Source organism: Crinia signifera, chromosome 3 (assembly GCF_055691185.1).
Source record: "Crinia signifera chromosome 3, ASM5569118v1, whole genome shotgun sequence".
In the NCBI taxonomy this organism is placed as follows: domain Eukaryota; kingdom Metazoa; phylum Chordata; class Amphibia; order Anura; family Myobatrachidae; genus Crinia; species Crinia signifera.
In genome coordinates this window covers 204,020,220-204,037,920 of record NC_139219.1, presented here as the reverse complement: position 1 = coordinate 204,037,920, position 17,701 = coordinate 204,020,220, and positions in this window count along the sequence as shown.

Here is a 17,701-nt window from a genome sequence, read left to right as displayed (position 1 = left end):
GATGGAATGACTACTTGCGGAAAATGACAGATGGCTTGAAAATGGCTTTTATAATTTTCTTCAGTTCAAGCTATAAAAATTGAAGACCTTTATATCTTATAGTAATTTTTGTGATGTAGCAATTTAGTTAGGGTGCGATTTTTTGACAGAAATGGCCAAAAGCGCACGTTTTCTAAAAATCGCACATGTAATAGGTGGCGGTTTGTGATTTAATTCACACGGTTTGCTGTAAAAATCTGACATTTTGACATACCGTATATACTCGAGTATAAGCCGACTTTTTCAGCACATTTTTTATGCTGAAAAAGCACCTCCTCGGCTTATACTCGGGTGTATACGGTAGTTTGTTTGAAATCAGTGCTGCCGTGCCGGGGTTAGAGCCTGCAAGTGTCTCTCCTGCCCCCTCACAGCTCGGTGCGTGCGCCAGGAAGGAGTGCGGGGAGCGGGGCAGGAAATAAAGTCACAGCCGCATGCTTACACGTAGGGAGGAGGAAGAAGATGCTCCTTCTGCAGATTCTGACAGTGTAGGTGAGCCTGAATTAGCGGTGCCGGAGCTGCGCGGCTGATAAACGCTGACTGACAGTGCGTACACAGTGCCACATCCGTCAATCCTGCAGCCCCAGCACCGCTAATGGAAGCTCACCTACACTGCCGATATCTGCATAAGAAGCGGCTTTGCCTCCCTATCTAGTACCACACTGGTACTGGTGCTCTGGGGGCCGGGCCACCCTGCAATGCCAACAGGGCCACCCTGAGGAGGGGACAGCCAAGACTTGTGGAGAAACAGGGCAGCAGCCACCAGCACTATGAAGCTGCAGGATCCGGAGTGAGCAACCAGGTCAGGGCTGAAGCTGATCCCTGTGAGTACTAGTGTCCCTGTTGGGACCTATCTCCTTCCCTCCTCTGCCCCAGACCTTCCTCCCCTTCCCTCTTAGAGGTCATAGTTGACTATGTACCACAGACTCCTGCCTGTGGAACCCCAATGATCTGGTGATGGGGACACTTCAGTGTCATGGGTTTTATCTTATGCCCCTAGAATGAGGCCTGAGCTACCATTATATCTCCCTGTGGCCAGTGTATTAGTAACTGCTCTGTGCATTTTCCATCCTAGGCTTATATTCGGGTCAATAAGTTTTCCCAGTTTTTTTAGGTAAAATTAGGTGCCTCGGCTTATATTCGGGTCGACTTATACTCGAGTATATACGGTATTTAAAAAATCGCAAATCACATTATTTCTCATAGAAAATATAAAAATCGCAAATGTGATAGGGTGCGATTTTTGGTAAAAATTACCAAAAATCGCACACAAAATAGACCAGGTCCAGGCTGGTGAGTTTGACAGAGCATGCACAGATCAGTGGGGTCCCCTCTCCCGAGCATAACCAGCCCCAAGGCCATTGAGCCAGTCCTGGTCCCATAAATACAGGGGGGGGGGGGATTGTTTGGTTTCCCTGTATTTATGAAACGAGCACCGGGCTCTTGGACTGGTCCTGGTTCCAAAAATGTGGGGGACAAAAAAGTGGGGCCCCCTGAGTTTTGGAACCAACATCAAGCTCTAACAGCCAGCAGTTTTATGCCACAGCTGGGGGACATTTTTTATGCACACTCCTCTGTAACATGATCACCCTGGCTGGTCAGCCCTGGATGGGGTACCTGGGGGAGTGGGGACCCCCCCAAGCTTCACCTGTTCCAGGCTGAAGCCCAGTGCAGTCCCCAGGGTCCCTTGGCAGTGGACACCGGGCTGATAAAATTAGTGTAAAAATTAGATAAAAAAATCAGTGATTTTTACAGTAGAACTACAAGTCCAAGGAGACCTCCCCCGCATGCTGAGACTCATCGAACCACAAGTCCCAGCATGCGGGGCATTAATGGGCTCACTTAGACTTGTAATTCACCTGTAAAAACACATACACACACACACACACACACACACACAAAGAATAGTAAAATTGTATTAAATACATTTTACACAAATCCATTCACACATACAGTACATACCCTTCCTCGCTCCCCTGAAGCTGGTCCTCCGGCGCAGCTCACCATGCACTGACAGTGAAGTGGGCCGTGTCCCCGACATGGAGGTCAGCGGTTTTCCCTGTGATGCCAGGAATGGCAGTGTCCCACGGTGGGGGCAGTGGAAAACGCAGGATTTTTAGAGGGGGGTTTCCAAATGTAATCCACGAGCACGGGAGTCAGGGGGAGCAGTAACAGCCCTGGAAAATTTTATTTTTATACACTGGATACTGTATGCAATTCAGTATTAATATTAACAGTACAGATGGTCTATAGCAGGGGTCCTCAAACTATTTTGCTCTGGGACCCCATCAGATAACAAAAATAATTACAGGACCCCAGCAAGTTACTACAGAAGGTCATCACATCACATGTGTAGTCAGCAGACAGCACATACATGACAGCTTTGTAGAGGCACAGAATGATGGGAGGAGTCTAAAATAACAGACAATTCTACAGAGTTTTCAGACTCCTTGAATCACTGACTAAAATCAGGAAAGTTATCACCCCGAAGGTCAGCAACATGGAGGTGCGACCCCATCCTGAGAAGTTCAGGACCTACAGTTTGAGAACCACTGGTCTATAGTATAGGCTGTTTCAAACATTTAAATAAGATACAGTAAGTGGTCAGGAAAAGGTTAAACATATAATAAATAAATACACAAACATATAAATACACAAACATAATAGATTTATTACTGTACTTTATAAGCTCACAATGTCCCACATTACGGTAAGGCTCCTGTCTCTTCCTCCTGGCAGCTGCTCTCTGGTTCATTGCGATGTTTGAGGGCTCAGATCCACACTTACAGTAAATGTGGTAGAAGAAGCTGATACACTAGGCATGTGCAGCAGCTCTGCTCTGTCCCTTACATTGCATGATCTTTTGATCATATTACATGGCTATTGATCATATTACATACCAATGCTATAATTTAAGGTACTTGTCAAGAGGAGGGGGGTTTCTGGGCAACCAGATCTCCCAATGAATTTGCCTATGGGGGCAGTTGGGAGTCCCCCCTGCCTGTGGCTGCTCTGGTGAGGGGCTTGGGGCATGGCCAGCAGCTCACATAGCCCTGGCCATATCCCCATAGTGCCGGAAATGGGGGTGTGGCTTGCGAGCACTTCATTTCCATGTGGCTCTGCCTTGCAAGCGTCTTGAGCTGCCTATGTAAAAAGTTGTAAGGTATGCATATATATATATATATATATATATACAGACTGGGTTGTTCGGCACTCTATATACGTAAGCAACTGCGTGCTGGTGCCTCCCTGGATGCTGGATACAAAACAGAGATCCGGGGGGAGAGCCTTGAAGGGGTTACCCCAGGAAAGGAGGTGGCACTCAGACGGCTTTTAGTAGAAGGTTTTTATAGAAGGTTGCAAAATCAAAACATAGCAAGGGTCGTCAACGTTTCGAGACTACTGGAGCCTCGTCCTCTGGACGTGCGCTGAAAGTGCAAGGTGCAAGTGCATATAGGCACTTGCACCTTGCACTTTGCACTTTCAGCGCACATCCAGAGGACGAGGCTCCAGTAGTCTCGAAACGTTGACGACCCTTGCTATGTTTTGATTTTGCAACCTTCTATAAAAACCTTCTACTAAAAGCCGTCTGAGTGCCACCTCCTTTCCTGGGGTAACCCCTTCAAGGCTCTCCCCACGGATCTCTGTTTTATATATATATATATATATATATATTTTTTTTTTACTAAATGTTGGATTAGGTCACTTCAGAAGGTGGATAGTGAGATCATGGGTCCAATTTATTAAACTATGTAAATGATAAAACAGGAAGCAGCTAAATCAATAGTCTAGTGCAGCAGGAAGGAGATAGCAAGGATCCAAGTACTGCGTTCATGAGTTCCAATGGATCTGGCTAAAGAGGCTAAAGAGGCTGGCTGTAGAAGTCTGTGTCTAACAATGCAGACTCTGGACCTATCACACCTTTAAAACGGGGCAACACTCCTCCATTCTTAAGAACAGTGTTGGGTGTCACCCCTCAAATGCCACTGCTTGTTAGCCATGCTGTGGCTGACAGTGGGCTTTCAGTGACAAAACGAAACTCTTGTGCACATGTCTGTCCAAACATTCTATTTGGATGCAAACAATCAGCTTTGCATAAACATATGACTTTGGCCCAAAATGTTTGTATTCAGACAAGGATTAGGTTCACTTTGCATCAATTTTTATTTGTAAATACTTTGTTATTAATTTTATGTTTAGAATAAACAAACAGGCATGGATAGATTACGACATACCAATCATATACATAAGCACAAAAAGTAAATGCAAATATGTAACTGTTGATATGGCAGTCAGTGTGATAGCGGCATAGATGCGTTTGGAATAGTGCTTAATAAAACAAGTTTAAGCCACATCATAAATTAGAACAAATATTCAAATAATCTAATGAATTATGTTATGGGCCCCACACACAGAGCGATATGCAGGCATTTTCTGAGCCATTTTAACAAATCACTCAGAAAATACCTGAAAACGCATGTAAATCGCTGTGTGTATAGCCCACACAGCAATTTACATGTGCACCCCTGACGTTCTGAATCTGTGCAAGATTTAGAATGGACCTGCCGGACATTTCAGGGCAGTCGCTCAGAAAGCTCCTGCTCATCTCCCGCATATGTGGCCACGGGCAGATGAGCAGTGCTTTCTGAGCAACTGAAGATGCTGCAGAATGCTGCCACCGCCCAGGAGCCCCGCCGATGCCTACCTGCAGTCCCACTGACCAGCTGATGCTGCCTCCTGGTTCGCCGCGACACGCCCACTCTCTTCACTCAGAGGACTCTGCGGGAGTGAGAGGACACGACGCTGGACTCCGAACTGGGTAAGTATATTGATTTTTTTTCCTCCCACTGTGCCACCAACAATTGTTACACCTTTTTTGGGAGGTTGTGTCCACTAGCCACCAATGATTAAACTTTTTTTGGGAGAGGGGGAGGTCCACCAGCCATCAATGATTAAACTGTTTTTGGGAGGTTGGGTCCACTAGCCACCAATGATTAAACGTTTTTTGGGATGGGGGGTCCACTAGCCACCAATGATTAAACTTTTTTTGGGAGGGGGGTCCACTAACCACCAAAATAGGGGTTTTTTTTGGGGGGGGGGGGGCACTAGGGGGAGGGGAAAGAACACTATGCCACCAATGTTTATTTGGATGGGGGAGGGTAAAGAACATTATGCCACTAACGTTTACATGGATGGGGGAGGGGAAAGAACACTATGCCACCAATGTTTATTTGGAGGGGGAGGGGGGACACACACTATGCCACCAACATTTATTTGGATGGGGGAGGGGACACACACACTATGCCACCAATGTTTATTTGGAGGGGGGGGGGGAGGGGGAAACACTATGCCACCAACGTTTATTTGGATGGGGAGGGGACACACACACTATGCCACCAATGTTAATTTGGATTGGGTGAGGCGGGGGGGGGGGGGGCATTATGCCACCAACGTTCATTTATAAGGATGCTAATAATGTTTTGTTGTTTCATTCAATGCACGTCATGTCAGCAAATGCCCCTAGGTTAAATATGGAAAGCGTCAATATGGGTGGATGTATTGCTGTGATGCAGGTTCAGGAAAATACATTATGACATTAGATTAAATAGAGGTCAAATGGAAACATACATTATTTATTTGATGGATAGGAAATTACTGTCTATACCATATAACATTTTTTTTGTGATGAAGTGAAGTTTTTTACGTCACTTTCTATTACAGTTGTGACAGATTTGAAATCTCCCATTATGAATCTCTGACACAAATCTCTCTGTATGTGGCTCATTATGGCCCTTATTCTGGTTGGTGCGGCCAGAGCCGCACACGGGGCTCTGGCCGCACAAACCAATCCCCGCCCACGCTACGGATCGCCACGGCCGTCTGTACACGGACGGCTGGCGATCCGCATAAAAATGGTGGAGGCGTACGCCTCCACCATGGTGGGAGCTGCCCCCTGCATTCGATGGTCGTCGACCATCGAAGGCAGGTCCGCACGCCGCGGCAGCTCCCGCAAGCTGAGACCACACGGACAATCGTCCGTGTGGTAGCTTGTATGGGGGCTGAAAGCTGACATCCGGCGACGTCAGCTTTCCGCCCCCATGAGTTGCGTCATGCCCTCATTACCATGCATACGCCCCGCGTTTGCATGGGAACGCCCATGAAACGCGGGGCGTACACATAGGGAAATGAGGGGATGAAGCCCCTCACGCCCCTATACGCCCCCTTTGCGGCGGACGAAATCCGTCTGCGGCGAAGGGGGCTGCACATGCGCAGATTGACCTCTGCGCATGTGCAGAGTAAAAACATCGGCGGTACGGCCGCACGCGGGCCGTACCGATCCGATTAGAATAAGGGCCTATATGAGAGATTGAAATCTCTCATGCTGAATCTCCCGTTATGAATCTCTGGCACAAATCTCTGCATATGTAGGGCCCTTAAGATTCTTGTACTCTGGATTGTGTAAGCAAACAAACATAATATATTTTGCTCTTGACCAGTATAATGAGATTAAGATCAATAGTAAAAAAAGGCTGAAAGAAGAAAAATAAACACAACATAAGTAGTACTCTAATTCTCATGAGAAACATGTAAAACAAAATAATAATAATAATAATAATAATGTACGCCAATCTATGCCAAATATATGGTAACTTGAGATGAAAAGCTTGTTGCTTTAATCACTAGCTCCACAGTGAAAATGTCCGTGTGTCTATTAGTGATTCATTAAGAAACTTCAGTTATAAATTAGTCTGGTGCTTAACCTGGCAAGTCCACTAAAGAATTCACAGTATAATCAATTGCAGAAGGAAATAGGACAAACCAGGGCAGATCACGCCAATAAAACATAGCTGTTACTTCTCTGTGTATAACTACTTTCTGCTTTCAGGTTGCATTGCAACAAAGACACAGAATCAATAATGGAAAACCATATCAATCTCCCAGGTAGAGCTCATTACTGAGGGTGAATGCTCATACTGAATCTTTTAATGTCCGTCAAGTTCAAATAATGGTTTTGAAAACTATAGAATCATAGCAGATACTGCCTGCAGCTCGCCATTGTAACATATATTGTAGCATATAAAATAAATAATACATACTGTATATGGATCAAACATTTACTTCAAGCACAAAAATGCATTTTATTTGTTGTAATGTAACTTGACAGTGTTCTTTCATATATTACTAACAGTGGGGGTTATTCATATGTGGATGAAGTAGCTATCACTGCTGCTTACTGTACATGGAAGCAGTTATATGATAATGCAGCAGGTGGTGTTGCATTAATGATATGAGCTGTATCTTATTATGCAGCAGCGGATGACCTGGGATGCCATCAGCCAGCTGTATGGCCCACGCGCAAGCCTAGACAGAAATACCGGGAAATCCTTGTCCTCTGATGAAGACCGTGGCCCAACATTGGCAGCAACATGGCAACATTTTGGGAAGCGGAGGCCATAGTCACCCTTCCCCCAAATGGCTTGGAATTGTTCAGTTAATACTTTGCACAGCATATCTCAGGCACATACGCATAGGGATGCGGTCCCTAGGTCGACAGTACTTAGTTCGACAGTCAACAGATCGGCCACTATAGGTTGACAGCATGGCTGGTGTATGGCTTCACAGCACCCGAGGCAAAACTTCAACTTACTGCACCCCCCTCTCCACCATACTGCCACCAATACCCACTTTCCAACCCTTTAAGGCAGGGCTTGACAAACCCTCAGCATACATTTTGGAGAGCCTCCCCCAGCGTGGCTTCCCTGCTCCCGGGTCTTGTCAGCGACACTGGACACTGCAGCCGCATAAGGTAGGCTCCTTGCTACTTCCTCTCTTCCCACACCTGCAGGAGATCCCCTGCTCTACCCGGCTGTCGGGGTGGCAAAAGTCCCACCGCTGATATGCTACACACCACTGCTGCTGATGTCATTATAGAGGCAAGACTGACGCCAGACTGTGAACTTGGAAGGGGGTGCGCATGCACAAGAAGCTCATGCGTCCCATTCCGTCTGAGCTGTCCGCCACCTCCCACTGCCTCCCCACCACTCCACGTAGCTCCCCGTACCCCCTAACCCTGCCGTCTCCCTTAAGCGGAGACAGGCAGGGAAAGCACTCCCCGCTGCTGTGTTGATGGGGACGCGCGTGCTTGTGAGATGCTTGGGCATCCCCATCAGATAGAGCGCCTCTCCACCAGCTCTCGCCAGCACAGAGACTTTCAGTGTGAATAAAACAAGATGCAGTATAAGGAAGTTTAGAAGCAGAGGGTATGCAGACAATGATTAGGAATTAGGAGAGCCTTTTGCCCGTTTTTGCCCAACATGTATGGACAGCAATGTCGAAGTTTCGGTGGCCAGGGATGATGCGAGAGCGCACATGACCGCTCATTGCCGGGCCGTATACACTGCGTGGCTTTTGAACTGAAAGCAGCTCAAATGGTAAAAGTAAGCTGCTTTCAGCTTAAAATCGCCCAGTGTGTATGGGCCTTAAAACAGCCAAAGTAATACCCCTTCAAATAAACCAAAGCACACATGGCAGAATGAGCAGTGAATTTGGAAACCATAGGTGAAATGATTGCCGCTTTAAAAAAACTGGAGATTTCTTACCAAATATCTCACTTCAAGTGTTGCATTGACTATGCAAGTATCTGACCCCAAATTCTGAATGGAGAGATATAGAATGAGATGCGAATTAGATATAGAATGATACATACTAAAAATCATTGCAAATTTTAGCAGTCTCTTTTAAATTGTGAATCCTATATATCAGTAAAGTAATACACAACACTCAAAACTACTGTAAATATTGTAATTTGTAGCTCTCAATTCATTTGGGCCAGTGGTTCCCAACCTTTTTTGAATCACGGCACCCTAGAGCATCAAAATATTTTCAAGGCACCCCTAGCCCAAATGCTTCTTATCGAGAAATTCAGAAAAAAATATTAAATGAAGTGCATTGTGTTTATATGTCACAGTTATCTGGTAAAGGACAGGATTTGCTTCTGTTTGTCCACATATATTATGATTGGCAGCCACAAGCACTGGTTTTGCCTGGTACATTGACCATAAATAATATGAATTGATCTTGGTCCACCAACCCAAGGTACCCCTGCAAGTGTTTGGGAACCGATGATTTAGGCACTTTTGCATTAGCTCTTATAGAGTTGAACATATTGTAAGGCAAAATGCAGCTATAAAAATATATTCCAAAAATATGTATTTTATGAAGTGTAATGTGTTGGACCAATTTGAAGATGTGTTCAGCTGTGCAATAATAATATATGAGTGAGGCTTATAGCAGGTTTATATCAGGAGAAAGCCTGCAAGGTTTACTGTAGGATAGCAGTGGCATATGTGTACTTGTTTATACCATGAGATGGGGCTGAGTAGCGTAAGTAACCATGGGAGATCTTGACACCAGCAAAATTGCTTAGCACACATCTCTATGTGTGTATGCCCCTTAAGAAATATTAAATGTATAGTGCAATTTATACAAAGTATACTGTATTGAACATTCCTATAGATCAAATAGAATAGCGTTAAAATTGTTATTTATTAATGTTAAAGCTGTATTTACTATGTACAATACAATTAAACACAGCCACAAATACAATATAAAATATAAATTTAAATAAATAAATGTGAACATATGCTGTATGCCTCTTTATAAACGAAAACGTGGTGTATGCAAATATCAATTCAGTAATGCAGAGAGATTGCAGAAGCCACATTAAAAACTTAGAAAGTGTCAGTAAGACAGACCAATACACCATCACTCAATCAGAAGTTCCTGCCAACAGTCACCAACGATTAGACATACACCTAATCATCTGTGTACTGGTCTGATAAAGTACAATAGATTGACTGATGGGTGGAGTAGAAAGCTGAAAAGTACTTAGAAGCTCCGATCCTCCATTTTAGTAGGTTGCCCAGAGTAGGAGTGCTTTTATCTTGTCCTGTGAAGTCCTTAATGCACATTAGCATATCTATAATGGGTGCAGCTGAGTCCAAGTGGGTTCTCACTGCACACCGTACACCTAAATAATAATAATGAGCTCATATTGATGGTGCTGCAGTGTGACAGTGATCACAGTGAAAATAATATGGTGGCCATTTTCCTAGAGATTTGAAAATGCACAGTAGCGATGTCTCTGGGAACATCGGGTCTGATTCAGCATGAGTTGTAATTTTGCGAGTAATATTAAAGCTACAACTCCTGTGGCTAACATGTGGTGGGCTGTCCTGTGCAGGGTTAGGCTGTCCTGTATACAGGGTCCCTCCCCATGATATGACTGCATTGCACAGATGCAAACACTTTGCTGCACAGCAAAGCACTCTCATCTTTAGGGTATTCCCCTGCTTGCATAGTATAACTGTCATAGGCGTGCGCACGGGGGGTGCCAGGGGTGCACAGGCACCTCCTTATGACCGCCGGCACCCCCCGCACGATTACACACAAAAAGGATTTCTGATCCGTATTAGCAGCACTCATTGGCCGGCGGCGGTCGGGACTGCATTGCTTACCAGCCGCTGCCAGTCTCCTGCCCGCATTCCGGTCTCCAGCCTGCACGCTGATCTCCAGTGCAGTGTTGCTGTGGCGGGCGGATATGTGCTGACTCAGCTTTATGTCAGCCACCGCGCCTACTTAGAAGTGCGGGAGTCGGACCTTGTGCTTGCGGCGTGATGCAATGATACATGCTGGTAAACATCATTGCGCCGCCCGGGCTCTCTCTCTCCCCCCAAGCCCTAGTCTGTCCTGCACTGCCTGTGCTGGTGGAGGAGGAGGGAGGCAGCGCCGTGAAGAGAGAGCTGTCTGACTGGCTTTAAGGAGATAGAGCTGTCTGGGCAGGTCAGTGGCTTCCCGCATGTTGCTTAATAGTTACTGTTACTGTTGTCGGTTGGGCATGTATGCCTGCTCTATATGCAATGCAGGGGTATGAAGGAGGCTGGGTATATGCCTTGCTAGTGGGATGGTGGTATGTACTAGGCTGAGGCTGGGTTTGTGCAATCCTGGAGGGGTGAAAGGAGGCTGGTGGTATAATGTGCCATTATGGGGCTTGGGGAAGGAGGCTGGGTATGTGTCAATTTGGGGGAAGGAGGCTGGGTATGTGCCATTCTGGGGGTTGGGGGAAGTAGGCTGGCATAATGATCTTAGCTATTCGCTAAACAGGAAAACCAATCTACAATATATGCTGATTTGGGGGTAGCTTCCAGTTGCCAGTGAGCACTCAGGCAATCATCTGCATGAGTGCCAGCCAACACCATACACTCTATTTAATATAATTCCCTATATTAAGGTTGCATTGACGCCCAGTATGAGGTGACAGACACACCCAGTAGGCGGGATAGACACGCCCAGTAGGTGGTGTGAGACACGCCCCTCCAATGATGCACCCCCTAATAAAATGGGCTGCGCACACCTATGATAACTGTGAAGGCAGGCATATGGACATCATGTTTTGGGTACAGCGGCTGTATCTGAATTCAAGAACTTGCTGTGACCCACCCCACAAATGGTCCAGACACGCCTGCATTATCCGGGATGCACCTCAATGCCACGACATCTCCCTGAAAAAAAATGCAGCATCGCTGCCCTCACTAGCAATTAGACTGTAGTTCCATTTTCCAGAATGTGACCGCAGTTTGATGGCTTGCACATGCGCACTACCACATACATGCATGCGGACATGATGCATGTTATGCCACAAAGTCACAGTCTACTGGACTGCCAGAGAAAGCGGGCACATAAAGCATACACCTGGGTCATCTCCTCTCCTATACCACCCGTGTTAATTAAGTTGCCTTCTACACAGTAGTCAAAACTTGTATTTGAGCAGTTCCATGCCAGGTATATTGCTATTAAATCGATAATATGTAGGCAATATTGACATTAGTAGATACTTGCCATCACTGCTGGCAGAGAGTGAAACTACATATCTTTCTCACACATGCACAAACACAGAAGGAAGCAGACTAGCTTTCGAAGCTTTTGGTTCGAGCGGGCTTACTAGTTAAAAAATACATGTACAGTGGACATGCAATTTTATAAATGTGTGGAAGCAATTAGAAATGATGACAAAATAAAGCTATAAAAATGTAATGTGAAATCTGACACATCATTCTTTGTTTTCCATTTAAAATGGCAATGACATTGTACGGTATCGCACATTCAATACTTACAGTACTGTATGTCCAAATTTGTTAACAATATATTTATTGTATTGTGTACAGTTTTGCAAGGCCTCAATAAGTTTTTTTTTCAAAAATGGAAATGTCGCTATACCTACCGGTACTTACGTACTGTAAATCTCAATCCTAACATTATAAAAAATAATTTGAATATGGTTGCAAACATTTTCAAAAATAATGTACTTCAGTGTATGTATTTAGACTTTCCACAATAAATAATACATCCTCAAATTTATATTTGCTCATTATGAACATATCTGAGCTGCAGGTCACTTTAATTATTTTTGTTACATTACTAAGGGCATGAACTTATGTCTTTGAAAAGGATAATAATTTTACATTAAGCTGATTTTCACAAAAGCAGTACATCTGCAGCTGGTGTTCAACTGCATGAAATTAATTAGTATATGTGCCGGTTCTACATAATTAATTCCGCTGAGGCCCGTGAAATGTGATTTTTAATAAAGGCTTTTAGTGTTTGTCTATTGGTATGGTATAATATGTAAGTTGTAGAAGAGATAAAATAAAAAACTCAGTATTTAAAAATAGTAAAATAAATATTTATAGAGAACTTACATTTGGGCTGGATTTTTATATATTTTTATATATTTTTTTCTTTTAATTACAGAGAAACAGTAATTATGTTAAAATGAATAATACTACTAATAAATAATAAATAATGATAAGAAAACAGAAAGTATTGTAGTATTCAGGCTCGGATTAAGGGAGAGGTGTCCTGGGGCCCCCACACATTAGGGGCCCTGCATAGCCACACACCAACCCGCACTGCGGATTCTCTCCCCCTTTGTGAGAGCCAGAGCTCAGAGATGTCATCTGTAAAGGAGGAAGGGGGGTGGTCCACTTTTATTGATAAGGGGCCCCACAAGTTTTGTATCTAGGGCCCCCAAAGACATTAATCCGGCATGGTAATATTGTAGCTGAAAAGGTTTTACTATTTAAATGGCTAATTGTCGGAAGTCTCATAATGGTTTAATATAAACCTTAATTTTGAAATGTATTGAAAATCAAAATACATTAAACAAATGAAAAATGTTGTAAATTATCCAAGTGTTGTCTTGGATAGTGGCTTGACACTTAAACATCAGGTATCAGCCACAATTAAATCCTCATTCTATCATCTAAGGCTGGGGAAGCCAACCCTGGTCCTCGAGAGCTACCAACAGTGCATGTTTTGCAGGTCTCCTCACAGAATCACAAGTGAGCTAATTAGCTCCATCTGTGGATCTTTTAAAATGTGTCAGTGATTAATGAGTGCAGCTGTGCAGCAGCTAGGTTGTCTGGAATATGTGAACTGTTGGTAGCTCTCGAAGGCTAGGGTTGGCTAACACTGATCTAAGGAATATAGCCAGAATCAAGCACTTAATTCCCTCAGAAGATCTGCCTAAAGTCATACATGCATTTGTATCATTGCGCCTTGACTACTGCAATGCCCTCTACCTCGGTCTCCCAGCAAAATAATGGCACCGCTTGCAGATGGTACAAAATACATCTGCCAGGCTATTAACCAATCAGCCCCTTCCAGCCACATAACAGCCATTCTGTACTCCCTTTACTGGCTGCCTATGAGACGGCAAATAATTTTGAAGATTGGCTTACTGACTTTTAAAGCTCTACATGACCAGGGCCCAAGGTACCTGCAGCAGCTTCTGATCCCTTATTGTCCCACTCGATTACTGCGATTGGTTGACAAAGGACTACTAACAGTACCGAGAATTTCCCTGAATTCATCTGGGGGTCAAGCTTTCAGCGCTGTGGCTCCAACTATATGGAACTCACTTCCCCACTCAGTTGGAGAAGCTTCCACTCTGGAAACATTCAAAAATAGACTCAAGACTTTCCTGTTCAGCCAAACATTTCACTAATGTCTCTTGTTAAGTTGTTAAGTTTGTTTTGTATTTTGTGCTGTAAAAGGCTAATGCAAGCACTTTGAGTCCTATTAGGAGAAAAGTGCTATATAAATATAATTGTTATTATTATTATTATTATTATTATTATTAAATAGTGTTATCCTGAAACTCTACAGAAACTACCTAAAGCCTTCTTCTCACTGATATCGATAGTTTATTAGAGTATTTCTTTTTCACATAAGAACAGTATTTAAAATGACATGCTATTCATTGGTACTGAAACAGAGAAGAGCTTTGCACCCCCCACTAACAATATTATTTTTATTTATTAATAGTTTTTTATACGGCATAGCAGGTTCCATTGCTCATTTCAATTAGACAACAGTACACTGAAAGTTTCTTATTTCTGCCATATCCAGATCGAAACTTCAATCACGTCAGTAGCATTTGCGCCATATTTACACTTAGTACATATTAGGTGCGCCCCATTTTTGGGCATTCCTGCCTGTGGTACATTTATGCGCACACACAGTAAGGGGGGGGGTTACAGTCTTCACCCTGTCTTCACAACTCTATGTTATTAATATACATTTAACACCACTACATTTTTAAGAAATGTATTCCAGATTTACATACATTCTCCCTATTACTTTGCTACACTGTACTTTATTTAAAAGGTTTTTAAATTATTATCATAGTACATATGTATTATCACTATGAAAAATAGCCACCTGGCATTTTACTGAAATGTCTCTCCACTTCTTATAGTGTACAGTACCTGGCAGCTATCAGTATCTATCGCTGGGCATTGCTTTGTTCATATTACATTCAACTCACAATGCAGAACTTTCATCTACATCTCTCCATCACTCACTATTCCATTACGTGACTATGTTTTCTGCATCCATCGATCTGATTTTTATATGTCATTCATCATTAATATTGACATACTGAAGAAAGCAGACAGGAGTCCATGAAAGATATACAGTTGATGGTTGTGGTTACATTGTTTCTAATACTTTCACATTATTTTTTTCTTTATACATGTAATTTACATTGGATCATGTTAAACAGGAAACATATGTATTCTAATATACCCTGATATTGCTGTCTTAAATTAATGTAATTCTCATAGATACTGTACAGTAGATAGATAAATGCAACTTTATTTGGAATTAACCCTTTGAGTGGCAACGTTGCTGTGAGAGATCCTCAAAATGTATGCTAAAAATGGCAGCGCCGCTCACAGCAACCGTTCTTTTTTTAGTGCAATATTTAACTAAAGTTCAATTAATGGACTTGGCTGTATTTGTATTTATTTATACTAAAAGAACAGTCTCTGTGAGGGACGCTGGCATTTTTATATTTTGAGGATCTCTCACAGTAACTTTGGCACTCAAAGGGTTAAATATCCTCTCAAATAATGAAATCTCCTAATCTTCTGTATGCAAATTTCAAATGTTATTAGTTAAAACGGAAGAGGGTCAAATTAGAAAAAAGAAGATCAATTAAAGAGTGGTCAGAATATGTTGGAGTTAAAAATCCATTACACACAAACACTTTCATGCGAGATTAAAAAAAAGGCCCCTGAGGAACACCAGCAGCGAGTTAGAGTTTAAATCATAGGCGTGATGTTGCCGCTGGTCTCTGGACTTTTCATGGACTCCATGTGAGTTTTTCTAAATAAAAGCTTCATGAATGAGAGTGATGGTTATTTTCTTTCTTTTTTCATTTGAGTGTGAATCTGGCTGCTACTGGATATTATGTTCTAGACAACAAACACAAAAGGAGTGTATTCCTTTATTCCAAATATTTAGTGATTATTTCCTCCTGTAATTGACCTTTGCGTGCAAGAGATGAAAATAAGTAGATATAAACATGGGTGTTATATGCGCCAGTGGGGATCCTGACAGTAAATATCCTGACATCAGAATCCCGACTGCCGGTGCTCCGACAGGGGTGCGAGTCCAAAGAAGCCCCTTGTGGGCTTGCTGCGTTCGCCATACTGCGGGCCCGGTGGCTCGCTACAGGTTCTATTCTCCCTCTATGGAGGTCATGGACCCATGTGAGTTGGAACTCCCCCTGTCGGAGCACCGGCAGTCGGAATACCGACGTCAGGATGCTGACTGTTGGGATCCACACTGTCGGAGCGTCATCTGACACCCATAAACATAGAAGCTTAGAATTTGAGAGCACTTGACCTATCTTGTCTGTATTTTTTGTAACCATATTTGATCCTTAGTTTTTTGTAACAATATTCTCATACCTATTCCAAGCATGTTTAAATATATCTACTGTCTTAGCCTCTACCACCTCTCATGGGAGGCTATTCCACCTATTCATCAGCCTTTCTATTAAATTATTTTTTTCTCCTACCTCTCCAAATGGCACCCTCCTGTACATTGTCAAAATCCTACATATACAGGCAGTACGGATGGTGTAATGGTTAGCATTGGTGCCTCACAGTGCTGAGGTCATGGGTTCGATTCCCACCATAGCTCTAACTGTGCGGAGTTTGTATATTCTCACCGTACTTGCGTGGGGTTTCTCCGGGTACTCTGTTTTCCTCCCACAATCCAAAATATACCGATAGGCTAACGGGCTCCCAACAAAATTAACCCTAGAATGTCTGTGGTAGGGAATATAGATTGTAAGCTCCACTGGGGCAGAGACTGATGTGAATGCTCAACGATACTCTGTAAAGCGCTGCGGAATATATATGCCCTATATATGAAACTGTTAATAAATAAATATATTTGAACTCCCATTCCCCCTTTCACCTCCCCTTCCTTTTTCCCATATAAAACAGTATATTGGGGTGTATTGAATATGGTTATAAATGCCTCCTAAATGCCATGATGGTAAAAGCATGTGACATACTGCACAGTAAACAGCTGGAGCCTGGGATTGCACTGCTAAATGGCTGGTAACAAGATGTCATCAAGACCTGAGAACTAAGGGGCCCTCTGCTGCCCCTGTCTCCCTCTTCCTGTCACCAACTGTATTCCAAACCCTGCCTCTCCCAGTCACCCACTGCTGTTTTGCAATGTGAACATGGGTTGGGGTGGAGGAGGGGGGCCCAAATTATATTTTTGCACATATCACACTAGTTCCGCCACTGCATCAAGATGTTGTCTCCACTCATAAAGGCAAATCTCCAAAAATCACTGTCACCACTGCACAATGCTTTAATTGACCTAATATTTTACAGCTACACAAGAAAGCATACACAAATAATAATACAAATCTAAAAAAATATTGTTCATATACCGCTATTATGATTTATTGTTTATATCTGAAAGTATTGTCTATTTCACATTTTAAAAACATTGAAATGAATTCAGAATGTAATTTATTTTTGTTTTTCTTATATTGTATCTTCTTTGAATCCACTGCAACTGGTGTATAACAAGGTGGTTATTGTAGTAAGCAAGGTGGTTATTGTAGTAAGCACAGTAGGGGACATGTGATCCAGAAAATTCTGTCTTTGTCTTCAGTCTGTTTCTTTGCAATTAGGCTTGTGTACAAAAGTATAAAGCTGCCACTCTGAAAATCTGCATTACACAGTTATACCAAGGCTCTTTTAATTTCACATCACACATTGCTTTAGTGTCT